The sequence below is a fragment of the Panthera uncia genome, chromosome C2, assembly GCF_023721935.1.
Source record: "Panthera uncia isolate 11264 chromosome C2, Puncia_PCG_1.0, whole genome shotgun sequence".
NCBI lineage: Eukaryota > Metazoa > Chordata > Mammalia > Carnivora > Felidae > Panthera > Panthera uncia.
In genome coordinates this window covers 57,742,954-57,754,816 of record NC_064810.1, presented here as the reverse complement: position 1 = coordinate 57,754,816, position 11,863 = coordinate 57,742,954, and the positions used below count along the sequence as shown (strand labels likewise).

Below are 11,863 nucleotides of genomic sequence, written 5' to 3'. Positions count from 1 at the left end.
TTATCTACAAATGAATAAAAATTAATTGACATCAGTCTTCTGATAAATAACAGTGGGAGTGATAAGATCATGAACTATTATCTTCAAAGTTTCAAAAGAAAGCAATTTTGAGCCGAGAATTCCAATCTTAGCCAAATTTTGTAGATAAAATAAAAATATTTTATACATGGAAGAACTGAAAATATTTACCAACAAAACTCTTACCACAAGAATTTCTTGAGGATGAGGGACCTGGGTGGCTCTGTCAGTTGAGTGTCCAACTCTTGATCTCTTGATTTTGGCTTGGGACATGACCTCAGGATCATTCTGAGTGTGAAGCCTGCTTAAGATTCTCTCTCTCTCTCTCTCTCTCTCTCTCTCTCCCTCCCTCCCTCTTTTCCTCTGCCCCTCTCCCCCACTTGCTCTCTTTCTCTCTCTCTCAAAAAAAAATGACATATTTCTTGAGGATGTAAATTAGTGAGGAAAACATCATTGAATTCAATGAACCATTGAATTCATGGAATTCAAGGAGCAATGATAATCAAAGAAATTACTAAAGCTTATTGTAAACATGTATTGATTTGTTAAACAGAAACTTTCATGTAATAAAACATGGAATAAGGATATGGAGAGGCTTTGGAAGTGAGCAGAGGAACTCTTAAATGTACCAATTTTCTTGTCCAGTTGAACAATATAGGCACTCATTAAGCCTAGATTGTTAGAAAAATATGTATTAATTACATGGGACAAAAAAAAACAACCTTTATAGAATAGAATGAGAATATCAAACATTCAAATAAGTCGAGGGAAAAGGGGGAGAAAAAAGGCAGAAAAATGGGAAAAAAAAACAACTGAAGTAGACTAAATAAAAAATATGAAATATAAGGTAAGGTAAAGAATAGCTCAATCAAATAAATCAACACATCAAAAACAATTAAGTTCTATTACTCCATTTAGATAGAAACTCCTTTTTTAAAGCCAGGTATATATTATTTAATAATATCTATGGTGGAAAAATCAAAACAGCAGTTGTATCTAGGACTTGGAGAGGGCATGAAGGGATTTTCTGAGGTGATAGTAATGCTCATATTGTGATAGGCATTTGAGTTAGCCAGATGCATGCATTTTTCAAAACTCAGCAAATTTACCTGTGAGCTTTGTACATTTAATTGCATACAAATTTTACATAAAAAGAAAAAACTCTAAATACTGACATCTAGTTCATTCCATGCAAATTAAAGTATTTAGCTGGAAGTGCCTAAAACATTAACAGGAGTTTGAAGGAAGTTCATTCCAATCCTCATGGATGACTTTGAGGAGTCCAAGACTTGAGTGGAGGCAGTAACTGTAGATGTGGTGGAAATAGCAGGAGAACTGGAATGAGAAGTGGAACCTGAAGATAGGACTGAATTGCTGCAATCGCATAAAACTTTAATGAGAGAGGAGTTATTTATTTCAAATAAGCAAAGAAAATGGTTTCTTGAGATGGAAGCTACTCCTGGTGAAGATGCTGTGATGATTATTGAAATGACGACATAGGATTTAGTGCTGTCAAACAGTATCATATGCTCCAGAGAAATCATTCATGAAAGAAAGAGTCGATCAAAATGGCAAATTTCATTGCTGTCTTATTTTAAAATGTTGCCACTACCGCCCCAACCTTCAGCAACTGTCACTGTGATCAGCCAGCAGCCATCAACTTTGAGGCAAGACCCTCCACCAGCAAAAAGAGTATGACTTGCTGAAAGCTCAGATAATGGGCAGCATTTCTTCTTCTTTTTTTTTTTAAGTTTATTTTTGAGAGAGAGCACAAATAGGGGAGGGACAAAGAGAGAGAGAGACAGAGGATCCAAAGCGGGCTCTGAGCTGACAACAGCAAGCCTGATGTGGGGTTCAAACTCATTAACCATGAGATTATGACCTGAGGTGAAGTCGGGTGAGATCATGACCTGAGCAAGTTGGGCACTCAACCAAATGAGCCACCCAGGCGCCCCAAGGATTTCTAAGCAATAAATAGTTAGTTAGTTAGTTAGTTAGTTGTTAGTTTGAGAGAGACAGAGAGAGTGTGAGCAGGAGAGGGGCAAAGAGGAAGGGAGACAGAGAATCCCAAGCAGGCTCTGTGCGGACAGTGCAGAGAGACCTACTCAGGGCTCAAACTCATGAAATCAGGAGATCATGATCTGAGCTGAAGCCAAGAGTTGGACACTTAACCAACTAATCCACCCAGGTCCCCCGGCAGTAAAGTATTTTTTAATCAAGGTATGTACATTGTGTTTTTAAACATAACATTATCTCATATTTGATACACTACAGTATAGTGTAAACATAACTTTTATATGGACTGGGTGGGAAACCAAAAAATTTATTTCAGACACTTTATTGCAATATTTCCTTTATTATGGTGGTCTAGAACTTAAAACACAATATCTCAAGATGTGCATGTGCGTGTGCGTGTGTGTATGTGTGTGTATTTAATAATCTTTTTATATATGTAGTTGATCTATAAGACTAATTGAAAACAATTGGAGACAAGTAGTTGGTGGCGTCTAGGCCATCAGTATTTATTTTTCATAATAGATGAAGAGGCTGAGAGAGAATTTTGTTTTGGTATACACCACAAGATTGTCAAAGATGAAAAGTGCCCTGGTCTTTGTTGTAGTGATAGTACTTAGCACAGGCTCTGTCAACTCAACAAACCCAGCAAACATTTGTTGCAGGAATGAATCAAGTGAATGAGCGAAGTTCCAAGGAAATTCACACAGGGCTCCTTTTGGGCTGGACCCATATCTCTTTTATCTTGGTATTTCTAGTTTCTACCACAGAATATTCTCAAAAAGTGGTTGTAGATATGCATTAAATATATAATCGAGTGGGTCAGTTATTCTTTTTCATGGAACGCCAGGCCATTTACGAGAGAAGTGCTCTCGCGGCAGCTTCCAAGTTCAATCCAAGTAATTTTCTCTTTCCTGTCCAGGTGTCTATCTTTTGTCTTCCCCCCACTCAGACCACACTCATAATACATGGAAACCAACATATCTGTAGTGTCTAGCAGAGGTGCTTCAATGCGTATGTTCTCATTGGATTGTTACAACATGGTTACCATGTGAGACAGGAATCCTGGTCTCCATCTTGCAGTGGAGTAAACAGAAACTCAGTAGGGACTGGCACAAGAGCATATTCTGCAAAGCGGCAGATGGACATAAGTCTTTGGTGACAAATTGAGTGTACCACTTTTTATAAAAACTATTAGAATACCAGTCTGTAGCAGATAGTCAGCAGGAATTTGTTAAAAATTAGAAGCCAAATTTCCTCAACTTTAGAATGAGAGTCAGAGAAAAGGGGAGAAATAAGAAAAATGAAAATGAACAAAATCAAGTGTGATAGACGGAAGCAATTTTAGATTTATTTTGTTTTGTTTTTATGTAAAAATCTGATTTACATGTTTTTCATGGAATAATGTCTCCAAAACGTTCCTTTGATACTGACTGGAAATTTTGTCTTTTTAATTTATAATTTCCTGTGGAAAATGGTTTGATTACTAGTATATTAACTTATTTATGTCCTTGATTACTAGTCCCAGGTGTCAAGGGAAAATATTACTAAAGGAAGTAAAAAGTCTTCTCAGTTCAGTTGAGTTTCCATGACCATCTCACTTAGTATTTTCCCTCTCTTAGAAATGGTGTACTCACTATGTTGGAGCTACTCCTAGTCTTAACATTGTGTCAGAAGTCGAGGGGTTCAGGGGCACCTGGTGGCTCAGCCGGTTAATCGTGGGGCTTCGGCTCAGGTCATGATCTCTTGGTCCGTGGGTTCGAGCCCTGGGTCGGGCTCTGTGCTGCCAGCTCAGAGCCTGGAGCCTGCTTCAGATTCTGTGTCTCCCTCTCTCTCTGCCCCTCCTCTGCTCATGTTCTGTCTCTCTCTGTCTCAAAGATAAATAAAAACATTTAAAAAATGTAAAAAAAGAGAAGTCGAGGCGTTCAGAAAGGGTTTGAATGAGACATCACAGTAATTCCTCTCAGATTTATTTAAATACTCAAAATTTGTATGCAGTCATACTATGACCTGCTCTGCTCTAATCATACACTGTGCTTAGCCTAGTTGAATGATTCATTCAACTTATGAGCTACTAAGGTACAAATAAAATTTGCTAACACTACCTATTTTATAGTTGTTTCATTTATATTTTTACTTGTTAATTCAGCAAAAATTGAGTATCTACTCTGTGAAGATATTGTGCATGGACGGTGGACACAGAAGTGAAAATAGAGGCCCTTCCCTTAAGGATCTTGTAGTCTATGTGGAAAGAGAGTAGGGATGCCAGATTTAGTAAATAAAAATGCAGGACATCCAGTTAAATTTGAATTTCAGATAAGCAACTAAATGTTTAGTATGAATGTTCATGGAGTATTTGGAACAGACTAAAAACCTTTGTTGATGATCTAAAATTCAAATTTAACTGAGAGTTCTATTTTTATCTGACAACCCTAGAAGAGAGACCTGGACAAAGATAATTATGATGCACAAGAGTAAGTGTTAGAACGTGGCTAAGTCCAGAGAGCGATAGAAATATGTGGCTCCCTGTAAATTAGAGGTTTTATTTTTAGGTTTTCCCTATGTGCTGGGAGTGAATGCGATCATTTTCTGCAATTTGACCAGGTCAGTAGATGAATGTCCTGGCAAGAGAGTAGACTCTTAAATAAAAATGATACATTTATAATATAAATATGGGGGGGGGGAATTCTGCAACCATATTGAGATTGATTGCATTGCAAAACATCAAAAGCATTTCAGAGCCATGTAAGAAGTGATTTCTTAGGATTAAGCTTGTTACAAATGTCCCCTTGCTGTGTTTCTACATGGCAACCATGGAGAATGGGCATATCTACTATTCTCAGAATCTGTTTTCCAGGGGGAGCAAATTGCTGTGGTAGAAATCCTGGGCCTTGACCTTTCAGGGATTGTACTCAGAGAAGGTACATTAAAGCTGGAAGACCAATTGGACTTAAATAGTCCATGATTTTCGTGCTATGGACAAGAGAGCTGAGACCAGCCTGGGTTAAGAGGCACAGTGACTATGAAACAGGTACTTCTGTATCATTTCCTTACTACTTTTTCTTTCCCAGCAGACAATGCATTAATATGGGCAAGCATTATAAAGAGACTCTGACTGACTTTTGCAAAGTAGCAGAAGAAATGGAAAAAAGAGAAAATATAAAGGAGGAGAAGGATGAAAAAGTGACAGTAGGGAAATACACCTATTCTGTTTCAAACATATGAACATTTAAGAAACAAAAATTGGGGAGCACCTTGGTGGTTCAGTTGGTTAAGCGTCCACCTTTGGCTCTGGCCATGATCTCGTGGTTCGTGAATTCAAGCCTCGCATTAGGCTCTGTGCTGACAGCTCGGAGCCTGGAGCCTGCTTTGGATTCTGTGTCTCCCTCTCTCTCTGCCCTTCCGCCACTTGCACTTTGTCTCTCTCTTTCTCAAAAATAAATAAACATTAAAAAAATTTTAATTATGAGGGTTTAGTGAAAAAGGTAACCTTAACTTGTTTTTGATAACGGAGGGTTTGTTAGGGGGCATAGGAGACCAGCTCAGGAGCATCTGAAAATCTAAGAAAAGGAATTTAAAATAAGTGTGTTATTCATATTTTAGCCTAATATTTAAAAAAATAGGAATTACTGTCATTGACTCCATGGAAATCTCGTATGGCTTATTTCTGTATTTAATTTACTTTTTTTCTTATTTCCCTCAGATGTAACTGCTTATGTTCTGAACTCCAGCACTGCCTTATAATTCAAGAATCCTGGAGATCCATAAGAAATCTGATGCCCTCTGATTCTTGTTCATTGGTAGGTAATTTGGTTTTGTTTTTTCCCCTCTCTCTGGTCTTCTGAACCTCCATGGATATATGTGGGTTTTCATTTCATTTATTGTCCTTGCCATTCAGTAGTACCTTTCAGTGTTACCCTTCACGTGTGGGAATTATCTTCTCTTTATATGTACTCTTTACAATTCCCTCCTGTGATGGTTTCTGTAAACTTACTATTTAAAAAAATGCCTTTTAGTCTATTGTTGGACATCCAGAATTGATTCTCTATTTCTTTCATGTTCCTCTTCCCATTTTTTAGTTGGATTGTTTTTGTTTGCTTGTTATTGGGTTGTATGAGTTATTTATTTATTTTGGCTATTCAACCCTTATGCAATATGTGGTTTGCAAATATTTTTACCCATTCTGTAGATTGCCTTTTCTTTTTGTCGATTGTTTCTTTTGCTGTGCAGAAGCTTTTTGGCTTGATGTAATCCTCCTTGTTGATCTTTGCTTTTGGTGTTATATCCAAAAAAGTCATTGCCAAGACACATGTCAAGGATCTTCTTCCATATTTTTATGTTTTATTTTGGGGATTTTTATTGTATCAGATCTTATGTTTAAGCCTTTAATCTGTTTCAAGTTAATTTTTGTGAGTTGTGTAAGGTAAAAGTCCAATTTTATTTTTCTGTATGTGGTTATCCAGTTTTCCCTACACCATTTGTTGAAGAGACTATCATTTCTCCTTGAATGTTCTTGGCTTCCTTGTCACATATTAGTTGACCATAGATGCGGGGGGTTATTTCTGGGTTCACTATTCTTTCCATATGTATATGTGGTTGTTTTTAATGCCAGTATCATACTATTTTAATTATTGTGGCTTTGTAGTATAGTTTGAAGTCAGAAAGTATGATGCTTCCTATTTGTTCTTCTTTCTCGGGTTTGCTTTGACTATTTGGAGTCTGTTGTGGTTCCATACAAATATTAGAATTGCTTTTCTATTTCTGTCAAACATTTCAGTGGAATTTTGATAGGGATTGCATCTAATCTGTAGATGGCTTTGGGTAGTATGGACATCTCAACAATAATTCTTATGACTCATGAACACAGGCTATACTTCCATTTGTTTATGTCTTCTTCAATTTCTTTCATCAAAGTCTTATAGTGTTCATTGTACAGATCTTTCGTTTCCTTTGCTAAAATTTATTTCTAAGTATTTTATTGTTTTTGATGCTATTGTGAATATGGGATTGCTTTTTTCTTCACATTTGTGTTGTTAGTTTATAGAAACACAACTAATTTCTGTATGTTGTTTTTATATTCTGCAACTTTACTGAATTCATTGATTAGTTCCAGGAGTATTTTCATTGTCCTCAAAATTTTCTATATATAAGATTATATCATCTGCAAATAACAGTTCTATTTCTTTCTTTCTGATTTGGATAGCTTTTATTTATTTGTCTTCCTTAGTTGCTCTGACTAGGACTTCCAGTACTATGTTGAATAAAATGAGAGTAGGCACCCTTTTCCTGTTATTGATCTTAGTGGAAAATTTTTTTATTTCCCTGTTGCGTATGATGTTAGCTATAGGCTTGTGGTATATGGCGTTGACTATTTAAAGTATATTCCTTCTGTACCCAATTTCTTATGGGTTTTCACTATGAAACAATGCTTTCTTTTGTCAAATGCTTTTCCTGCATCTATTGAGATGATTATAAGAGTTTTATCTTTCATTCTATTAATGTGATGTGTCACATTTATTGATTTACATATGTTGAATCATCCTTGCATTCCGGGGATAAATCCTATTTGGTCATGGTGTATGATTCTTTAAACGTGTTGTTGAACTTGGTTTACTAACAATTTGTTGAGAATTTTTGCATCTATATTAATCAGGAATATTGTGCTATAGTTTTTTTTTTCTGTTATGTCTTTATTTGGTTTTATATCAGGATAATACGGACCCTGTAAAGTGAGTCTGACAACTCACGTTTTTTGGAAGGATTGGCATTAATTCTTCTTTACATGTTTGGTAGAATTTACCAGAGAAGCCAACTGGTTCTAGGCTTTTCTGTATTGGGAGGGTTTTAATGACTGCTTTAATCTCCTTAGTCATTATCCGTCTGTCCAGATTTTCCATTTCTTCATTATTCATCTTGGTAGATTTTATGTTTTTAGGACTTTATCCATTTCTTCTAGGTTGTCCAATTTGCTGACATATAATTGTCCATAGTAGTTTCTTATGAACCTATGTATTCTCTAGTATCAATTGTAATGTCTTTTCTTTCATTTCTGGTGTTGTTTATTTGAGTCTTCACTCTCTCTCTTTGTCTAGGTGAGCACTTTTAACTAGTTAATTTTAATTTATTATTAATTATAACATTAAGGCTTTTTCAATTATGTTTACCATTTCGAAAAACCATCTCTTTTTTATTAATCATTTCTATTGTGTACTGCAGTCTTTATTTTTCATTTATTTCCACTCTGATCTTTGTTATTTCATTTTTTGGTTAATTGTCTAGTTTCTTAAAGTGTAAAGTTAGGTTGTTTATTTGAGATCATTCTATTTTTTTAATATATACATTTATTACTAGAAATCTTCCTCTCACAATTGCTTTTGCAGCATCCCATAGGTTTGCGTATTGTGTTTCCAGTTTTATATGTTTCAAGAATATATTTGGCATTATTTCAGTCTTATTAGATTTGCTAAGTTATTTTGTGGCATATCATATGATTCATCCTGGAGGATGTTCCGTGTGCACTTCAGAATAATGTGTATTCTTCTGCTATTAAATAAAGTGTTCATAAATATCTGTTGAGTTCATTTGGTGTAATGTATGTTTCAAGTCCATATTTTTTATTTTTTTAATGTTTATTTGTCTTTGAGAGAGAGAGAGAGAGACAGAGTGCAAGCAGGAAAGGGGCAGAGAGGGAGGGAGACACAGAATCCTAAGCAGACTCCAGGCTCTGAGCTGTCAGCACAGAGCCCGATGAAGGGCTCAAACCCATGAGCTGCGACATCATGACCTGAGCCAAAGTCGGATGCTTAACTGACTGAGCCACCCAGGTGCCCCAAGTCCAGATTTTCACTCTAGATGATCTACCCATTGCTCAAAGAGGTTTGAAGTCCCCTACTATTATTGGATTCTTGTCTCTTTCTCCCTTCAGATCTGTTATTATGTGCTTAATATATTTAGGAACTCCAGTGTGTCTATATTTATGTTCATTATGTCTTCTTGATGAATTGACCCCTTTATGATTACAAAACGGCCTTCTTCATCTCTTATTACTGTTTTTGGCTTAAAGGCTATTTTGTTTGATATAATTATAGCTACCCTTACTTTCTTTTGCTTTCCACTTGTCTGAAACACCTTTTTTTGTTTCTTCACTTTGGCCCTTTGTGTATCCTTAAATCTAAAATGAGTTCTTGTAGACAACATATCATTGGGTATTGTGTCTTTAATCCATTTAGACGCTCTGTGCCTTTTGATTAGTGAATTAAATCCACTTGTATTTAGAGTAATTATTGACATGTAATGATTTACTAATGCCATCTTGTTGCTTTCGGTATGTTTGGTAGTTCCATTGTTTCTTTTTTCCTTTCTTTCTGCCTACCTTTGTAAATAGGTGATTTTCTGTAGTGGTATGCTTTGTTTATCCTTTAAAATTTTTTGTTACTCTAATCTAGATTTTTGTTTTGTAGTTACCATGAGGTTCATATAAAACAAAGATAAAACAGTCCATTTTTAAGCTTATAGCAACTTAGCTTTTATGGTATGTGAGAGTGCCCCCCTTTTACTCCCGTCCTGTTTCTATTTTTTATCTCAGAATTTACCTCTATTTATATTGTGTATTTATTAACAAATTATTAATAAAAACCATAGTTATAGTTATTTTAATACTTTTCCTTTAACTTTTATACTATATAAAGTGGTTAACACACCATTCTATAGTTTTCTAAATCTATTTATCTTTACCAGTGTGTCATATACTTTCACATGTTTTCATATCATTAGTTAGCATCTTTTCATTTTAGCTTAAAGATCTTCTTTCAGCATTTCCCACAAGGCGGGTATAGTGGAATGAACTCTCTCAGCTTTTGCTTGCCTGGGAAGCCTTTATTTCTCCTTCATATCTGAATGATAACTTTCCTAGATAAATTATTTTTGATTGGCAATTTTATGATTTCAACACTCTGAATATGTAATTCTTCTCCCTCTACCCAGCAGAGAGTGTCTGTTGAGAAATCTGCTTATAGCTTAATGAGAGTTCCTTTGTAGGTTTTTTCCTCTGGCTGCTTTCAGGATTTTCTCTTTGTCTTTGATTTTTGACAATTTCATTATAATGTGTCATAGAGAAGCTCTTTTTGCACTAAGGTAATAGGGTGATCTAATAAGTACATGAACTTGGATGTTCATGACTTTCCCCAGGTTTGGGAAGTTCTGAGCTTTTATTTCTTTAAATAAACTTTCTGCCTCCTTCTCCCTCTCTGAGTCCTTCTGAAACCCCAATTATTCTAATATTTTATAGAGTCTCATAGACCTCATAGATTTTCTTTGCTCCTTTTCATTCTTTTTTCTTTTTCTTCTTTGATTAGGTCATTTCAAAGTTCTTATCCTCTAGATCATTGATTCTATCTTCCATTTGGTCTACTCTGCTATAGATGCTACTGTGTTTTTCATTTCATTCACTGAATTTTTTAACTCCGGAGTTTCTGTTTGGTTCTTTATGATTTCTATTTTTTTGTTAAATTTCTCATTTTATTTATGTATTGTTTTCCTTATTTCGTTGAATTGTCATTTTGTATTCCTTGTAGCATGTTGAGTTTCCTCAAAAGAGGAAAAGCTATTTTTAATTATCAGCTAACTCACAAATTTCCATGCTTTTGAGTTCAGGTATTGTAGGAATATTGTTATCTTTGGGGAATAAAGTGTTTTCTTGATTCTTCATGTGTTTTTGCAATTTTGCATTGTTGCTTTCACAATTGAAGTAGCAAACTCCTTCTCAAATCTTAACTAGCTGCCTTCATTTGGGATGTACTATGCATTGGTCCTGTTATATCTGGAGTTTTCTGTGACCTGCTCCACACTCCTCGATTTTTCTCATGACAAAATCTTAAGCTTTTATTTCTTCTATGGTTGTTACAACTCACCAGGCTGGCTGCTAAAAACCTCTCTTTTGTTTTCCAGCAGGTGGTGCTACAGTTCCAGTTTGTGGTTCCCCTTGTCCAAAGACTAGTTTGATATTCTGTTTAGTAGAGCTCACTTACCACTACACTTGGGAGTTAGAGGAGCTGGTCACAGAGTGGGGAGAGGTATGGATTTGACACTTGGAGTGTTGGGTTGACTGCAATCTGCTGGGAGGATCTTTGGATGAGGTTCTCCCAAAGACTTGTGAGCAGACTTCCTGCAGAAGTCTTGAGAGCAGTCAGCAGGAACCAAGTCTCTGGAATGCCCTTTGAGAGTCTTCTATGTTTCTTTCCTAATTTTCTCCCTCCCACCAGTCACAGAGGTCCTGCCTCAGTACTGTGGGTGCTTCTGGAGAAAAATAGGTTTCTCCAATGTCCCACACAACTGAGTAGCCAGGCACCTACTCCACTATCTTTTTCCCTTATGAAGAAGTCACCCTAGCTACTTCAGCACTATCTTGTGTAGTCTCAGTGGGATGGGCTGCACTGGCAAAGTTTCTCCCAGTCTCTCCAATGTGTCCAAAGTCATATTTTTCTTTCTTTCCAATGTTGTGCTGTGTGCTTCATTTGGAAGACTCGATTTCTCCAAACTCTCTCGTCCATGGAATTCTAGAAATATTTAAAAGGTAGAACTTATGAGATTTGTTAATAGTTTGGAGAGGGGGACTGAATAAGGAGGCATCAATGATTACACCCAGGGTTTGAATGTCTAAAAAGGAATTCTTTTTATTGAAGATTCTGATAGGGAGGAAGTATTTGGAGGACAAGTATCACTTCAGTTTTAGACATGTTGAATAAGTAAGCATAATACTGGAGAAAAATTATAATGCCAGTATTAAGGAGTTTGTTCCAGTATTTATAAGTTTCAATTTTATTTAAACACTTGA

The 11,863-nt window shown here is 35.9% G+C and overlaps 1 long non-coding RNA gene across 1 annotated transcript; it reads left to right on the top strand.

The window, feature by feature from the left end:
- The first annotated feature begins 3,113 nt into the window (after positions 1–3,113).
- On the top strand, positions 3,114–6,249 carry LOC125922108 (uncharacterized). Its single transcript, XR_007457578.1, has 4 exons — positions 3,114–3,189; positions 4,584–4,635; positions 4,935–5,062; positions 5,735–6,249. It is a non-coding gene; the product is annotated as an uncharacterized LOC125922108 (long non-coding RNA).
- The last annotated feature ends 5,614 nt before the right edge of the window (positions 6,250–11,863 follow it).